General features: G+C 43.5%; 1 protein-coding gene across 2 annotated transcripts in view; it reads left to right on the forward strand.

The window, feature by feature from the left end:
• The window catches only part of NEDD9 (neural precursor cell expressed, developmentally down-regulated 9), a 201,339-nt gene that overhangs the window by 25,583 nt on the left and 158,237 nt on the right, over positions 1-17,519 (forward strand). Inside the window, exon 2 of one of the 2 annotated variants that reach the window (XM_078000958.1) lies at positions 16,010-16,086. The exons of the other annotated variant lie outside the window; for it this stretch is intronic. The gene's annotated coding sequence lies outside the window, so the exon portion shown is untranslated. The remainder of the gene's footprint in view (positions 1-16,009; positions 16,087-17,519) is intronic. 2 annotated transcript variants of the gene reach the window in all.

Consider the following 17,519-nt stretch of genomic DNA (forward strand, 5'->3'; position numbering starts at 1 on the left):
CAGGATGGTCTCGATCTCCTGACCTCGTGATCCACCTGCCTCAGCCTCCCAAAGTGCTGGGATTACAGGCTTGAGCCACTGCACCCGGCCCTCGTAGCTTCTTTAGTTGAATGACTGCCTCCGGAGGCGGGACCCACAGGGACAGCCTGGGTGGAAGAAAGGCAAAGGCTACTTTGACTCATCACCACAGTCTCACTGCCATTCAGCTAGGCCGTTCTTGTAGAACTGACTTAGAAAAGATTACTTCTCCATAAGTATATGTTCTGGTCAGAACCAAACTCTCTTTCCAAGGAGGAGTTGGGAAGGCCCGCTGCTTCCTGCCTGTTTGTGCACACATCTTGTTTTCTTGGGGGCAGTAAGACTAGATACTAATTAATCGACCGTCTGCATAATCAGCACGGAAGCAAGAGCCTGAAAAGAGAGGGAATCTTTTTTAAAAGTTACTTTATTATTTGTATTTATTTTCTGGGTGTTGTTTCTGATTCCAAGTAGTTACATAAAAGTTGCAAAGCCAGTTAAACACCCTCTGAATGTTCCTGCAGAACTTGGACCGGGCGCTCCCTATTTAGTGGTTAATAATGGTCAGTGGCTTTCTCTTCCTTTCTAACTTTATTTGGGGTGTGCCTAGCCTTGAGGTCTGGGTCGTGGCCATGAATAGGTCTCTGTAGTCCAAGAAACATTTCTCAGACTGCTGAAGATGTGTGGAAAGACAGTGCCAAGCTGCCCGCCGCTGTGGCAGCACCAATGGAGAAGAAAAACAAGCCAAAGGATGCGGGTGTGATCAGGGCCTGCGCAGGGATAGGAGTGGTCATTTGGGGCTTCCAGAGGGATAATGACAAGTTTATCCACAGGAGTAAAGTGTTAGAGCAGCAAGAAGACGTTTGTGTAATATCCCAGCAAATCAATTTAAAAACTTAAATATGACAACATGCTAAAGAAAGCCAGAAAGGAATTGGTGGGTGAAAAGGAAATCTGCCAGCCTTCAAAAGTGAAAAACGAAGCAAAATGGAGCTCCAAGAAATGGAGCCTTGACGAGACCCCAGTGGGTTTGGCTAGAGGCTCCAGAACAGAAGGCGGCAGTCGCCTCATTGTACTCAGCACAAAGTCTCTAAAGCTGAGAGCGGGAAATCCTGTTGCCCCACCCATGTCCTCAGCTGAGGTCCCATGAGACAATATTCCTTAGATACCAGCAGGAACTTTTCTTACATGTGAAAGGGTGTAATTCACAATATTCTTTAGAAAGATGGTTGAAAGGTCACGTCATTAAGGCCATAAAACATTTATCCACACATTTATTCATCAGTAATTTACTGAGTGCTGTACCAGGGGGAGGAGAAAGGGTGGGGTGTGGGTTATAATGATGACACCGATTAAAGAGACCAGTCAAGACACTCAAGTGAACCTGTGATCTAAAATGATGCTACTGGATGCTACTGAAGGTGGCAGACGCCCACCTGGGAGTATCTTAGAAATGCAAATTCCAGCCCCGCCCAGCCTTACTGAAACGGAAACCCTGGGGGTGGGGCCCAGCCATCTGTGTTTTAACAAGCTTTCCTGATGCATGGAAAATTTAAGATGTGTGGGAACATGGTGTCTCAAACAAAGATGTGTCCTGGCCATTTGCGAGATGTGTGGAAAGTAATATATTCTTAATGATAGTTAGCATACTGACATTTGTGAATAATTTATATGTATGACACCTGCAAAGATTTTTTAAAAATACAGATCCCTGGCTCCACCCAATTCCAACGGAGTAGAAATATCCAGGTGTGGTAGCTAGTAATTAGTTTTAAGGCTTCCCAGGTGACTCTTAGGATCAGCCAGGTGCGGGAACCAGTGGTCTATAAGAGCCATTTGCCCCATAACAAAGAGAAAAAGTCATGCAATTCTAGAGGGAGGTCCCTCAGAGAGCAGGTTTCCCCACCCCTAACAAATGTTAGGCAGATCTCGATTGAAACACATAGAAAAGAAACTCCGTTGACTGCAGCAGAAGTGGAGTGGAGGTTGCTTCATACTTTCCTTTCCGCAGTGGCCGTTGCAGCCCTTTATAAAAATCTAGAGCTCTCAGCTGGGCACGGTGGCTCACGCCTGCAGTCCCAGCACTTTGGGAGGCTGAGGCAGGTGGATCACGAGGTCAGGAGATCGAGACCATCCTGGTTAATATGGTGAAACCCTGTCTCTACTAAAAAATACAAAAAATTAGCCAGGCGTGGTGGCAGGCGCCTGCAGTCCCAGCTACTCGGGAGGCTGAGGCAGGAGAATGGTGTGAGCACAGGAGGCGGAGCTTGCAGTGAGCTGAGATCCGGCCACTGCACTCCAGCCTGGGTGACAGAGCGAGACTCTGTCTCTCTCTTTCTCTCTCTCTCTCTCTCTATATATATATGTATATATATATCTAAAGCTCTCAAAAATATGGTATGAAAACCATGGATGTTTCTACTACCACCTCCTCCTGCCACATAGGCCCCATTCATTGATGAAGAACCAAGGCTCAGAAAAGTAAAATGACCTGAAAACATGTGACTGACCATTCAGGTCTGCCCAAGACTGAAGGTCTCCCAGAAATTAGAGCGTTCAGTTTTAAAACAGTGATAGTCCCAGACCAACCAGGATGAATTCGTCACCCTAGATTGGAGACTTCACTACACCCACAGTTCTTGCATTTTGGCTGATTTATTATTGTTGTTGTTGTTGTTGCTATTATGCCATATTACTGCAAGAAGAATTCAAATTACTATTGGTTTTTATTTTTATTTTTTTATTTTTCTAGCCCCCTTGAGATGTTCTTACTAAATTACTATGGTTTTCTTTTAAAAACCATATTTGTTTTTATTCCCTCATTCCAGAAGGATTTAAGGGAGTAATACCCTTATTTTATGTGTTTTGAAATACTCATAAGTATTCTAAAATACTCTGGACTATTCCTGTGTCCATGTCTCCTCTATCTGACTTCAGACCCACCATACCATGTACATTTTCTCTCTAGTTTCCATATATTTGTGTGATGTTTGCTATGGCACCTACTGTGCCCTACTGAGATCTGTGTATTAGTCAGAATTCTTTAGTTTGCCAGTAAAAGAAAACAAAAGGATGGAGTATATCGGCTTAGGTAGCAGAAAAGAGCTTCAGGCACAACTGGATACAGGGGCTCCATCTCATCAGGACATGTCCCTCTTTGAACCCATAGCAAGATGGTCAGATGCAGCTCCACACACCCCCATCCTCCCAGAAACCCAGCTGACGGCATCTCGTCCCCAGTAGCTTTTATACAAGTCCCTAGGATGGACTCTGTTTGGGCTGACTTGTGCTATGCCCCTTCCCTAAACCAGTTGCTGCCCCCAGGACAATGGAATACTCTGACTGTCCAAACTGTGACCATGCACCCATCCCTGGCACCGGGGTCTAAGAATAGAGAAATGCAAGTCCCCCAAAAGAAAGTCCAAAGATGGTTCCTAGAAGCAGAGGAGGAACAGATGCTGAGTAGGTGAAAACAGCAAATGTCCATGGTAGTCTTCAACAGTTCAAGAGGGCTGACCAGCTGATTGGCTGAGGCACGGGCAACAGCGTGCGGCCCATGTCTTCCTCTGTCCCCGCTCTGCTGAGATCTAGGTACTATTTTCCCCTGAAACACTAAGTTGCATCATTGTCAGTTCTAATTTTGAAGACACGCACCACGTTTAGCTGAAGCTAGCAGCAGCCCCAGAACCCACGGGACTCCATCCGAAAAATGATAAGCCCTTTGCTGGGCTCCCAAATATGGAGCTCCTGAGAGCGAGGAGCTGGTGACTCACGTTCTCTGTTCTTTGGTTGCCCCCACGTTTTCCAGCTGGGTTGGTGACGTGGGACTCAGTACTTTCTTCAATGCGTCCTGTACACAAAGAATAAATAGCCCCGGAGCTCTTTCTTTTTCTTCCTGCCTTTCTTCCTGTAATTCATTCTCAGCCCAACTGGGCTTTGTTCAAACCACAGTATTTCATGTTGCCTGGCAAGTTCTGACACAGCTGCTTGCTTTATTCTTTCAGTCTTCTGTTAAGCCAGAGGTAAAGTTATACCTTGTGGCTAATTTTTAGTCTGTAAACCTTATCCCTTGTTCAAGCTGAAATCTTAGATTAAATCAGCATGAAAATGCCAGCTCCCCGAGACCGTTGAATTATGGCCCCCATCACTCTTCCTGCCGTGACATTCATTTAATCCTTTTCAACTTTTACGAGTTGTTTTCTCTTATCCATGAGCAAGGTGGTGGCTTGGGTCTTTTTAAGCAATTTTCTTTTTTTCTTAATCACCCTGCCCCGATTCCATCCAATCTATTTCATTTTCTATATAATGATGTAACACAGCTCCAATTTGAGTCACCAGGTTTTCCATGTTAAAGGTGGACTTTAGAAATGTTTGTTTTACAAACTAATAAACATTTCAGTCCTATGGACTCTAGTAGTGGGGCCACTATGTCAGCTTCCCAGAGCTGCTGTTACAAAGTACCATAAACTGGGTGGCTTCAGATCCAGAAATAGATTTTCTTACAGTTCTGGAGGCCAGCAGTCTAAAATCAAGGTGCTCGCAGGGCCACACTCTCTCTGAACCTTCCGGGGAGGATCTTCTTTGCCTCTTTCAGCTTCCAGCAGCCCCGGGCATTCCTGGGCTTGTGGCAGCATTTCTCACACCTGTGCCTCCATCTTCACAGGGCCGCCTTCTCCCTCTATGTCTCCCAGCATTCTCTTCCCCTTTGACAAAAATTGCAGTCATATTGGATCAGGGCCCATCTTCATGACCTCATCTTAACTTGATGAAATCTGCAAAGACCCTGTTTCCAAATAAAGTCACATTCACAGGTGCAGGGAGATAGGGCTCCCACATACCCTTTCATGGGGAGGGAAGACACAATTCAGCCCCTAACAGCCAGGAAAGAGAAAAACAGGGACAGAAAAATAACAATCTGATCTTGGTCAACCGAAAAGGGGATCCCGATGTTCTCAGAGGACATTCTCTGAGAAAGAGCCTGGGACCCGACGGGAACATCTGGAGATGGAGGTGAAAGCCTAGCAATAAAGGTGATTGTTCAAGGGGACAGGAGAATCCACTGGCGGGAGAAAGGCAAGGACACATTCATGCTTGAAGAACCTACTGTGTGCCGCATGTGCCTTTATCCCATTGAATCCTCACACAACTCTGCCTGGGGACTCCTGGCAGCTCCCTAAATATGCAAAGATCTCAGCTTTCATGGAGAAACTGAGGCTCTGATTAAATAATGAGTCCAGATTATACACCTGTAAGTAGAAGAGCGAGATCGTCATTGCTATTACCGCTGCCACTTCTGTTTTTAATAGGCATTGGATCGCTCGTGGTACTGTATACAAGGATGTTACCTATATTAACTGAGATCTTCACAGCTCACAAAGCTAGATATTGATGGCCTTATAGAGATGAAGAAACAGAAGCTCAAAGAGGTTTAGTCACTTGCCTGAAGTCACACAAGTATTACATAATTGAGCCAAAATTTAAACTCTGGTCTTTCTGACTGACAGTACCATTCCTCACCATGATGCCATGTTGCTGGTGGACATTAGGGTATCTAAATTAAGATATTCTTAGCTTCAGATAAAGAAGTTGTATAAAGCAACCAAATGATTAAACTTGAGGCTTAACTAAAGCAATATAAAAAGTGTATGTTCTGGGGGGAATAGGCAAAAGAGAAGAGAAAGAGGCCAGCCACCGAGCCGCTGTGGGTAAATGAGTTAACCAAAGAGCAAACGTCCAGATTCGATGGTGAAATGGCAGAGCAAGTGGGCTCGGTGTCTGTAAACATCTACACTGCCCACAAGGACAAGATCTGTATGCTCCATCTACACCCAGAGGCTGAAGGAATATTAGTAGACAACCAACTTTTCTAGAGAATGGAGAAGGGATTAGACATGTTAACCCTGAAGAAAAGGAAACTTGGGGCAGAGTAGGCTCAGAAAGTCTTCAGAGATTGGCAACATGGCCGGTGGAAGAGCAGGGAGACTGGAAAGGGCCCCCACCTGTGTCTGTGTGGAGGCAGCTCTGGGACCCCCTTGAACATACATGGGTGAACCACTTGACCCACCTTACAGTGAAAGAAGTTGGCGCCCATGGGCCACTGGAGAAACCTCAGTAGCCATCTGGTGTTCCCCGATGACTGTGTTGCTCACAACCCTCCAGGGTCCCTTGTTGCTTTTGGGATTGTAGGGCTGGCAAGATGTCTTCTCCCACTGCTAGATTCATGGCTGAGGCCCCTATAATGAAAGACAGACGAACAAGAGAAGAACATACAAACACATAGAGTACAAGTTTTACATGACACAGAAGTCTTTGAGAGGAAATGAAGACTCAGAGAAACGGAAACCTGTGGATTTGCTATGCTGGGTTGGATGAAGAGTGGACAGTCATGGAGAGGTGTGACCGAGCAAAGCGGGTGATAACCTGGAGGGAATGTCGCCAGGTTTTTTGGCTCAGAGTCTCCTCTGTGTCCTTGTGTCTTCAGAAATGAGGATGTTCCTTTCCTCTGAGTATGTGGACATCACTCACACCAGGGTCCAACTTCCTACTTCAGGGGAAAGTCAGGAAATCCTTCCTGGGACTGATGACCTGCCTCAGAGAGGAGGGTAGAACAAGGGAAGGTGAGAGTGGCCTTCCTGCTTCTGCTGTTTTCTCAAATGCCAATGTTCTATTTTGGGGGGCAGCATGTCCTGAACCCCATCAGGATGAAGTCCTGACTCCATGAAGCCCCTCCTGAACTCATCCATCTTACTGCTCCAGCCTCAGCTCCCTCTGCTCCTGGCCTTGAACTTCACATTCCAGCCTGGGGACTCCTGGCAGTTCCCTAAATATGCAAAGAGCTCAGCTTTCTTTCCTGGTCCTGGTCCTGGTCCTGGTCACTTGGCCCTCTCTGTCTCTCCCCTCCTTCTTCCCATTTCTCTTCCTTTCTGGCTCACGTCCCTCTCACATGCTGTAAACTCTTCCTGGAACATCTCTCTTCCACCTGTGAATCTCTTGCCAGCTCACTTCTTTTCTCCCTTTAAGAATCCACTTCTCAAAAGAAAATGGCAACTCTGTGAGGTGATAGAAATGCTGGTTCATTTGATTATTGTGGCATCCACGATGCATACATAAAACAAATTGTACACTTTACCCTGTATAAATTTTTGTTTGTCAATTATATATCAAGAAAGACAAGGGAGTGTGGAAAGACTCCACCTCTGCCAACACAGCTTTCTGACCACCACCGCCGACCCTGGGTGACATTCCCTGACATGAGCCCCCGAGTGTTTACCTACGCTATGTGTATCAGGGCATCCCGACCCCTTGCTCACTCACCTGTCTCCCCACTGTGAGGTCAGTGGCAGGGCCTTGTTCAATGTCTTAGTCATATCCCCTCCAGCACCCACCATGACCTCTGGCACTAAGTAGGGGCTCAATAAGTCAATCATTGTGTTGATGTACCAGTGACATTGAGGGAAGACCAGGCCTGCCAACCTCCAAGATCCTGCCCACTCAGAGAGTCTGTGAGTCTGTATTTCTGCTCGACAGTTAGTCATGGAGGAAGTTGCCAAAGCAGATGATGAGATTTCTGTTTGAGGTTGCCCAGGTCTGCCTGGCCTTTGCAATTTGTAATCAGGTCATTAGAAAGAGAAACTGAACTGAGAGAAAAACACAGTTTGGATGAGGCAAGAGTTGCAAAATAATGAGTTATGTAATGGTGATGGTCGCCTTTGGTAGCATCTTTGGCCCTGCCCAGATGATACAAGACTTTGTATGTATACCCTTGAGCTTGGCCAAGAGGATAATTGTCAAAACCATGGCTTGAGTGTTCAACAGACTCTTTTCCCGTAAGGTGTTGCCTTTTGAGGTCAGACTGAAATCCTGTACCTGCAATAATTTCCTCCTTAGGACTGGATATACATGAAAAGATTGGAGAGATATATATGTTACCTTGTTTGTATACCATGTAAATGGTATAACCCTTGCACTCTTTGGCCATTAGCAGCCAACTGTCAATTAGTTTATTGTGTATTAGATCAAACTGTATTGCCCAGGCCAGTTACTCAAGAACTGTGAACTGTGAACCTCTCAGCCTAGAAGGATAATGTGACCTTCAATTTGCACACCATCCATTGTCCTTTTCAAACTAAGAGCCTCTCTGAGCTAGATAGTCCAGGGATTTTTTTTTTTTAACTTTTACTTTAGGTTCAGGGGTACATATACAGATTTGTTACATAGGCAAATTCATGTCCTGAAGGTTTTTTGTATCGACTATTTGGTGACCCAGGTACTAAACCTAGTACCCATTAGTTGTTTTTTCTGCTCCTCTCCCTCCTCTCGCCCCCACCCTCAGTTAGTTCCCAGTGTGTGTTGTTCCCCGACATGTGCCCATGTGTTCTCATCATTTAGCTCCCACTTATAAGTAAGAACATGCGGTGTTTGGTTTTCTGTTCCTGTGTTAGTATGCTGAGGATAATGGCTTCCAACTCCATCCATGTTTCTGCAAAGAACATGCTCTCCTTCTGTTATATGGCTGCATAGCATTCCATGGTGTGTATGTACCATATTTTCTTTATCCAGTCTATCCTTGATGGCCATTTAAGTTGATTCCATGTCTTGGCTATTGTGAATAGTGCTACAATAAACATAACGTGTGCATGTGTCTTTATGATGGAATGATTTCTATTTCTTTGGGTATATACCCAGTAGTGGAATTGCTGGGTCAAAGGGTATTTCTGTCTTTAGGCCTTTGAGAAATCCCCACACTGCTTTCCACAATGGCTGAACTAATTTACACTCCCACCAATGGTATATAAGCATTCCCTTTTCTCCACAATCTTGCCAGCATCAGTTATTTTTTTATTTTTTGTTAATAGCCATCTTGACTGGTGTGAGATAGTATCTCATTGTAGTTTTGATGTGCATTTCTCTAATGATTAGTGACATTAAGCTTTTTTCATATGCTTGTTTGTCACATGTATGTCTTCTTTTGAGAAGTGTCTTTTTATGTCCTTTGCCAAATTTTTAATGGTGTTGTTTTTTCTCGTAAATTTGTTAAAATTTCTTATGGATTCTGGATATTAAACCTTTGTCAGATGCATAGTTTCCAAATATTTTCTCCCATTCTGTAGGCTGTCTGTTCCCTTTGGTGATAGTTCCTTTTGCTGTGCAGAAGCTCATTAGTATAATTAGATTCCATTCGTCAATTTTTGCTTTTGTCGAGATTGCTTTTGGCATCTTTGTCATTAAATCTTTGCCAGTTCCTAAGCACAGGATAGTATTGCCTAGTTTGTCTTTCAGGGGTTTTATAGTATTGCGTTTTACATTTAAGTCTTCAGTCCATCTTGAGTTGATTTTTGTATATAGTATAAGGAAGGGATCCAGTTTCAATCTTCTGCAAATGGCTAGCCAGTTATTCCAGCACCTTTATTGAACAGAACTCCTTTCCCTGTTGCTTGTTTTCGTCAACTTTATCAAAGATCAGATGACTGTAGATGAACGGCTTTATTTCTGAGCTCCCTATTCTGTTCCATTGGCCTATGTGTCTGTTTTCATACCATGCTGTTTTGGTTACTGTAGCCCTGTAGTATAGTTTGAAGTTGGGTAGTGTGTTACCTCCTGCTTTGTTCTTTTTACTTAGGATTGCTTTGGCAATTCAGACTCTTTTTTTGGTTCCATACTAATTTTAAAATAGTTTTTTCTAGTTCTGTGAAGAACGTTATTGGTAGTTTGATAGGAATAGCATTGAATCTGTAAATTGCTTTGGGCAGTATGTCCATTTTAATGATGTTGATTCTTTCTATCTATGAGTATGGAATGTTTTTCTATTTGTTTGTGTCATCTCTGATTTCTTTGAGCAGTGTTTTATAGTTCTCATTGTAGAAATCATTCACCTCACTGGTTAGCTGTATTCTTAGGTATTTTATTCTTTTTGCAGCAATTGTTAATGGGATTGTGTTCTGATTTGGCTCTCAGCTTGACTGTTGTTGGTGTATAGGAATGCTAGTAACGTTTGTACATCGATTTTGTATCCTGAAATTTTGATGAAGTTGCTTATCAGCTCACGGAGTGTTTGGGCAGAGACTATGGGGTTTTCTAGCTGTAGGATCATGTCATCTGCGAACAGAGATAGACTTCCTCTCTTTCTATTTGGATGCCCTTTATTTCTTCTCTTGCTTGATTGCCCTGACCAGAGCCTCCAATACTATGTTGAATAGGAGTGGTGTTAGAGGGCATCGTTGTCTTGCTCCAGTTTTCAAGGGGAATGCTTCCAGCTTTTGCCCATTCAGTGATGTGCTGGCTGTGAGTTTGTCACAGATGGCTCTTATTATTTTGAGGTATGTTTCTTCAGTACCTAGTTTGTTGAGAGTTTTTAACATGAAGGGATGTTGAATTTTATTGAAAACTTTTTTTCATCTATTGAGATGGTCACATGGGTTTTGTCTTTAGTTCTGTCTATGTGATCCATTGCATTTATTGATATGCGTATGTTGAACAAGCCTTGCGTCCCAGGGATAAAGCCTAGTTGATTGTGGCAGATTAGCTTTTTGATGGCTGCTGGATAAGGTTTGCTAGTATTTTGTTGAGGGCTTTTGCATCAATGTTCATCAAGGATATTGGCCTGAAGTGGTTATTTTTGTTTGTTTGTTTGTTTTGTTTTGTTTTTCGTGTTGTGTCTTTGATAGGTTTTGGTATCAGGATGATGCTGGCTTCATAGAACGAGTTGGGGAGGAGTCGCTCCCCCTCAATTTTTGGGAAGAGTTTCAGTAGAAATGGAACCAGCTCTTCTTTGTACATCTGGTAGAATTTGGTTGTGAATCCATCTGGTCCTGGGCCTTTTTTGGTTTGTAGTAGGCTGGGGATTTTTATCCCAGATTTATAAATACAGAAACTGAGTCTCAGAGAGAAGTGACTTGCCCAAAGTTGCAGTTCATGAAGATAAAAAGAAGTGGCCAGACATCCAATCTTTGTACCCCAGTGCTCCTCTCCACTCCGCACCTCTTGGGCCTGCTCTTCTGGTGGAAACACAAGGACCTGAGGTGAAGCTGGAGAGTGGAGGGGACGGTGGGGAGGGTTGAGGAGAGCAGGCTGGTGAGCTGTGCTTTGGGGCCTCTTAGCCCATGGGGATACATGAAGGATGAGGGGAAAGGGTTGGAGCATAGAAATGGAGTTTGGGGAACAGGTAACAGGAGAAGCTGGCTGACCTTTCGCAACACAACTTTCAGGCCAGTCCTGACTAAGATGCTCTGGGCCGAAGCCAGCTGAGCGTGAGCTCCCACAGAGAAAAGAGGTTTGCACATCCTCTCCACATGGGTGCCCATGAGCCGGGACCCTGCTAAGCACAAACTCAGGGTTCCTGCCCTGAGCAGCTACTGGCTGAGTGATCAAAGCAAGTCAAGAGCCTTGAAAAGTTGAAAGTGGCTGCTCAGCCAGCAGCCAGTCCAGATCCTATCTATAACTCCAGTCCTCCCCAGACCCCTCCTTCCCCGACAAGAGTCCAGGCCAGCCTCAAACAGAAACTATGGAGATGAATCAAAGACAGAGCCAAGCCATCTTTGCCTGTGAATTCTAGTGTATCCATCATAATTGGGTTTATTTTACCCAGTAAAGAGAGGGCTTTCAACTCACCTGGGGGGGCCTCTGACCTTCTTATAACAATACAACGAAAGTGAACCACAGACATTCGCTCCCTTAATTAACAGCGTTGCTCTTTTGACTGGGTCTTGAACTGTTAGCACTGGTCTCCCACATTCTTTAGTTAGTTAAGGGCTGCCACCATCATGACGTGGAATAGTAGGACTGGGAGAATCTACTGGATCAGTACCTGGTGCAGAACAAAGCCCTTCCATGGAAGATAAGAGGTACAAATATTACATTCACAGCCATGTTTGTTCATTCAAAGAGAATCTAGTGAGCACTTTCTGTGTGCCAGACACTGTCCCCAGTGCTGGAGAAAATAGACAAGATCCCTGTTATCATGAAGCTCATATGCTAATGGTGGAGACACAAAGAAGCCAAAGAAATAAATAAACACACTAGACCATGTCAGAGAGTGACAAGTGCCATGAAGAACCTAAAAATGAGACATGGTGTTGTAGGAGATGCCTTACATAGGGAGGTCCTGGAGGCAGAGTACCTGGAAGTCTGAGATCAGAGCTTTTATGCAAACAGAGCAGGTGCAGAAGTTGTGTTTGAGGAACAGCCAGAAGGCCAGTTGGCCTGCAAGGCATGAGCCAGGGAATGGTGGTACAAGATAAGCTTGGAAATTGTTTATGCTCTATCTCTCGCACCGACTTGGCCTTTGATCTCAACTAAAATGCTGCTTTACTTCCTACTGTATTGGTGTTTGCAACCAATGCATGATGTGTCACGTACTTTCTACTCAGAGAAAAGTCCTCTACCAGTGTTGATGAGGGTGAAAAGATCATTCCTCCTCCAGGAAGTCTCTTTGGAAACTTGGTGGCAGAAGACAGGAGAGCTAAGAGCGGGTCCCATCTTGTATGATCTAAGGTTCCCCCTGGATGTGAAGCCATGATCCCCTGCGGCTATCACAGCATAGGGATGTGGGGAGATCCTGGCTCCATATATAGTTGGCAGGAGGCGAGTCTCCTTTAAGGTGTTCAAATGTAGCACACACACACACAAACACACACACACACGCACTCTCTCTCTCTCACCTGCTGTCTTGCTTGATGCTCCATCTCTTCTACTGCCATCCTGAGAACCAAGACAGCTCCATGTACAAGTAACTCAAAACCCTGACACTCCCTCACACTGCCCAAAGCAAGACACTGTCAAAATAAGTCACAGATGTCACCGTTCCTTGCCACTCAGTTTTCTTGGCTCAGATTTAAAGCATTAGATCAGCTCATCTTCATCTCTCATTCCCCAGCCCCAGCTCTTCCCTGCTGAGTTATCTTCAATATTCCCATGGGTGGATTTCTTTTTCCTCCTTCTTCTCTAAGAATCTCTAAGTTTATTTTCTCTCTTACTCTCACCCCCCTTCTCATCCTGCCTCACCCCGGTCCCTCTTTCTAAGCCCCCTTCTCTGCCACCCTATTCTAGACAAGATCTTACAAAAATACCTTTCTTCCATAATACCTTCTCTACTTCCACGAGAATTCCCCCAGATTCCTTTCCTTTGTATCGAAAGGGTCGACTACTGGCATTTATAATTTTAACCATCGGAAGGACTTGGAATGAGAAGTATGAGTACTCCCGACTCTTTTCCACACCTGATTCCCAATCTCCAGTTTTCTTGAATACTGACTCTACAGTGGGTGGAGAGTAAGGGAAAAGAAGGAGAGATGGAAAAACAATAAATGAAAGGGTTTTTTAGTGATAAAAGCGATGAGGAGATAAGGTAGCTGTGTTCTGAACATCAGGGCTGGAGAGGCTGATGCTCATGACGGACAGGGGAGGAGAGGTGCAGTGCTAGCTAACAACCCGGACACAGCACCAAGCAGGTTGTAGTTACATGCTAAAGTATGTGCTGTGCCATCTAAGTGCAGTAGAGATCAGCCATCGGCTGGAGTTTGCCCCGAAGGAGGTGGCATTCAGGTCACACACTGCAGAGTCATCCACCTGACTTTGTAGGTTGGAATCTTATTTTATCAACTGCTTACCTGAAATAAACATGCCCCACCTGAAATTTAAATGCAGCTTGATCTTTTCTTTGGAAGAGTGTGATGCTTAGGACAGGAATGTGTTGCCATGGGATGCTGCTATATTTTGTCCCCACTCCTATCTGAGCCTTTCGCCACTTTGAAGGTGCCCTCTTTCTCCAGGATAAACATCTTCAATAGCGGGGACTTTCCAACAGAGTGGACGAGGTGAATTTTTGTAACTGTCTGGAATTCGATGCTATGTGAGATTTCTAACTCTGTGGAATTGCGCTCACATTCATGTTAGAATATTATGTCTATCACGCGTTCTTATCAGCACATTTTTGTAGCCAGAGATATGTGCAACCCAAGTGTCATGAGCCCACTACACCTAAGAGTTGATACTTACGAATTCCCTGAGAACTTAAAAGGGGCCTGAATGTAGTAGCTTGCTTGGTGATAGATAGCAGCCTACTCACCCTGTCTCTTGAGAAATAACTTCACTTCTCTCCCCCTTACCCTAATTCCCTAAAACACCCCTATCTTCCAATGGATACAGTACAGACAAATATCTGGTTACCTTTATTGTAAACATCTATAGTTCACCCGAGAGCCTAGATGAAGCACCTTACACAGCATGCCAACTGTTGGCCCATGTATTTAGTCTATGTTTAATACCCTTTTACTTGGGTTTCTCGCCCTGTAAATTGGAATTAGACTAAAATCTGGTGTCTTGAGTTTCACAGCATATTAGTACAGTATGATTTTAGCCTGTCTACTCCTCTTACATCTGATAACAGTAAAGAAGGTAAATTCATTCATTCATATATTCCTTTATTTATTCATTCATGTAAATGTATTGAGCATGCATTATGTGCTAGGCACTGTTCTTGGTATGGTCCACAGCTCTGAACATAACAGGCAAAAGTTCTTGCCCACATGGAAGTTACACTCTAGGAGGGAAGATAAAGCAAGACAAAAATATGCAGTGTGTTAGACAGAGATATGTGCTAGGGAGTAGTGGAGTAGTGGGGTGCAGTTTTAAACAGGGTACTCAGGGAAAGCCTCATTGAGTAGGTACTTTTCTGTTTTCTTTTTTTTTCTTTTTTTTTGAGATGGAGCCGCCCTCTGTTGCCCAGGCTGGAGTGCAGTGGCGCCATCTCCACTCACTGCAACCTCTGCCTCCCAGATTCAAGCAATTCTCCTGCCTCAGCCTCCTGAGTAGCTGGGATTACAGGTGCACGCCACCACACCCAGCTAGTTTTTTGTACTTTTAGTAGAAACGGGGTTTCACCATGTTAGTAAGGCTGGTCTCGAACTCCTGACCTCATGATCCACCCGCCTCAGCCCCCCAAAGGGCTGGGATTACAGGTGTGAGTCACCGCACTGGGCCACAGTTACCTTTTTTAAGGGTTTTTATTTTTTTTCTCAACCAGTGTTACCATGGTAAAATTTATCTTCTGTAAAATTCCCACATTTTAAGTGTACAGATGAGTGGCTTTTGACTAAGGTATACATCCACTACCCTAATCAAGCTATAGAAAGTTTCCATTTCCTTGAAACGTCTTCTTTCTCTTTCATAGTTAGTCTCCTACTCCCACTCGAGCTACCACAGATATTATTTACATCATAATAGGTTAGTTTTTCCTGTCCTAGAATTTAATATAAATGCAACTATGCATGTTAAGTCTTTTGAATGTGGCTTCCTTTGCTTAGTTTAAGCCATGTTACCACATTTATCAGTCATTTTTTTATTACTGAGTCTATTGTATGAATGCTTTATAATTTGTTTACTCAGTTACATATTGTTTCTAATACTCTTCATTCTTTGTGTGGTTTCTTCCGGGTACTATTCTCTTTATACTGAAGAGCATCCTTTAGCATTGTCTGTAGTTCAGATCTGCTTATGATGAATCTTCTCAGATTTTGCTTATCTGAAAATGTCTTCATTTCACCTTTGATTTTGAAGCCTATTTTTATTCAATTTGTATAGAATTCTGTGTGAAAAGGATTTTTACTTCAATACTCCTTGTCTTCTAGCCTCCACTGTTTCTGATGAGAATTAGTAGTAATTCTTAACTTTGTTCCCCTGTATGTGTCTTTTTCTTTGGCTGCTTTTAATATTCTACCTTTATCTTTAGTGTTTAGTCATTTGACTGATGTCTTACGTGGGGCTTCCTTTATCTTCATCCTGCTTGGGCTTCGTGGATTTTTAAGTCATTTTTAAAAATTTTGGGAAGCTCTTGGCCACTATTTCTTCAGATATTTTTTTCTGCTGTCTTTCTCTCTCTCTCTCTCTTCTCCTTCTGGGACACCAAACACACGTAAGTTAGACTGTCTGATATTTTTCCACAAGTCTTTGACCCTTTGTTCATTTTTCCTTAATATTTTTTATTTCTGTTCCTCAGATTTGATATTTTCTACTGTTATGTCTCCAACTTCACTTTTTCTTCTGTCATCTCCACCCTGCTATCAAGCTCCTCCGGTGAGTGATTCATTTCAGGAATTACATAATTCTAGAATTTCCATTTGTTTCTTTTCATGGTTCCCATTTATCTACTAAAAATTCCTCATTTACTCACCACTTAGGACCATTTTTCTCTAATTAATTAATATATATTTTGACTATTTTGACTATATATTGTAAAATATATATGTTTTAATGTTTTTATTTTCTAAATCCAACATGTGGTCCATGTTAGAATGGTTCCTTTGCTTTTATTTTTTTACTATGGATTACATTCTTCTTGTATGGTTTTTGTTGGTTTTTATGTCTAGTGATTCATCTTTGAATACTGGGCATTGTGAATGTTACATTGTAGAGGCTCTAGCTCAGCCCTCGTCAATAGCACCTGCAATGAAGAAAGTGTTCTATGTCTGCACCATCCAACAGGACAGCTGCTGGCCACATGTGGCTATTGAATACTTCAATGTGACTAGTGTGACTGAGGAACTCAATTTTAGTTTTCATCTAAATGCTTGCATATTTACCCCCAGAACTGCTCAACCTCTGTTATATTGTTTCAGTCTCAACCTCATAGCAGCTGACATCTGGCAAGCCTCAGATGGTTTTGCCTGCACATATACAGTCAAGCCCTCAGCCGCGGACTCATGGAGGGGCTTCCCACATGCATGCACAGACTTTTAGGACTTTCTCTTTGAACAGATTCCAGCTATTTCAGTTACCTCAAACTCTGATCCTTGCCTCTTCAGCCTAGCAAGAGACTTGTGCTCTGCTCAAACTCAAGTCTCCAGACAGACAGCTGGACTACTGTGAGGCTCACCTCATACTCCCATCTCCCCATTTTTGCAGTCTGTTGTTGTTTATTTTCCATTGTCTGAAAACTATCTTGCTTCACATACCCTGTCCTGTTTTCTAATTGTTTACAGGGGATGAAATAGTCTGAAACTAGTTACTCCATCACAGTCAGTAGCCTGAGAAGTGTCCCTTTAGGTCATACTCCAAAGAAGATTATGGGATAACTAACGAGGGAAAGAGAGTTTCAAACAGGAGGATGTCAATGGAAGGGGTGGGAGGCAGAAGCATGCCTGGCTTAGAACGGTAAGGAGGCCACATGGCTGAGCACAGGAGCTAAGGACAGAGAGAGAAGGACAGGAGGTCAGAGAGGCATGGTGGTGGGAAAGACACTGTTTGATTTTATAGGCCATTATCAGAACTCTAGCTTTTACTCTAATGAGAGGAAAAGTCATTGGAAAGTTTGGGGCCAAGAACTGATTTGGGTTTTAACAGGATCACCCTAGCTCTTGGAAACACCTCCAGGACAAAAGCAGCGTGCTGAATTAGAAGGCCATTGAGAAAATCTATTGACTAAACTTGAAAATCTAATTAAAATTCCGAATTATTCAAGGTCGATGGCTGAGTTTTTATCCGTTTCCTAGAATTTGGGGCTCGCTAGC

The sequence above is a fragment of the Macaca mulatta genome, chromosome 4 (assembly GCF_049350105.2).
Source record: "Macaca mulatta isolate MMU2019108-1 chromosome 4, T2T-MMU8v2.0, whole genome shotgun sequence".
Classification (NCBI taxonomy): domain Eukaryota; kingdom Metazoa; phylum Chordata; class Mammalia; order Primates; family Cercopithecidae; genus Macaca; species Macaca mulatta.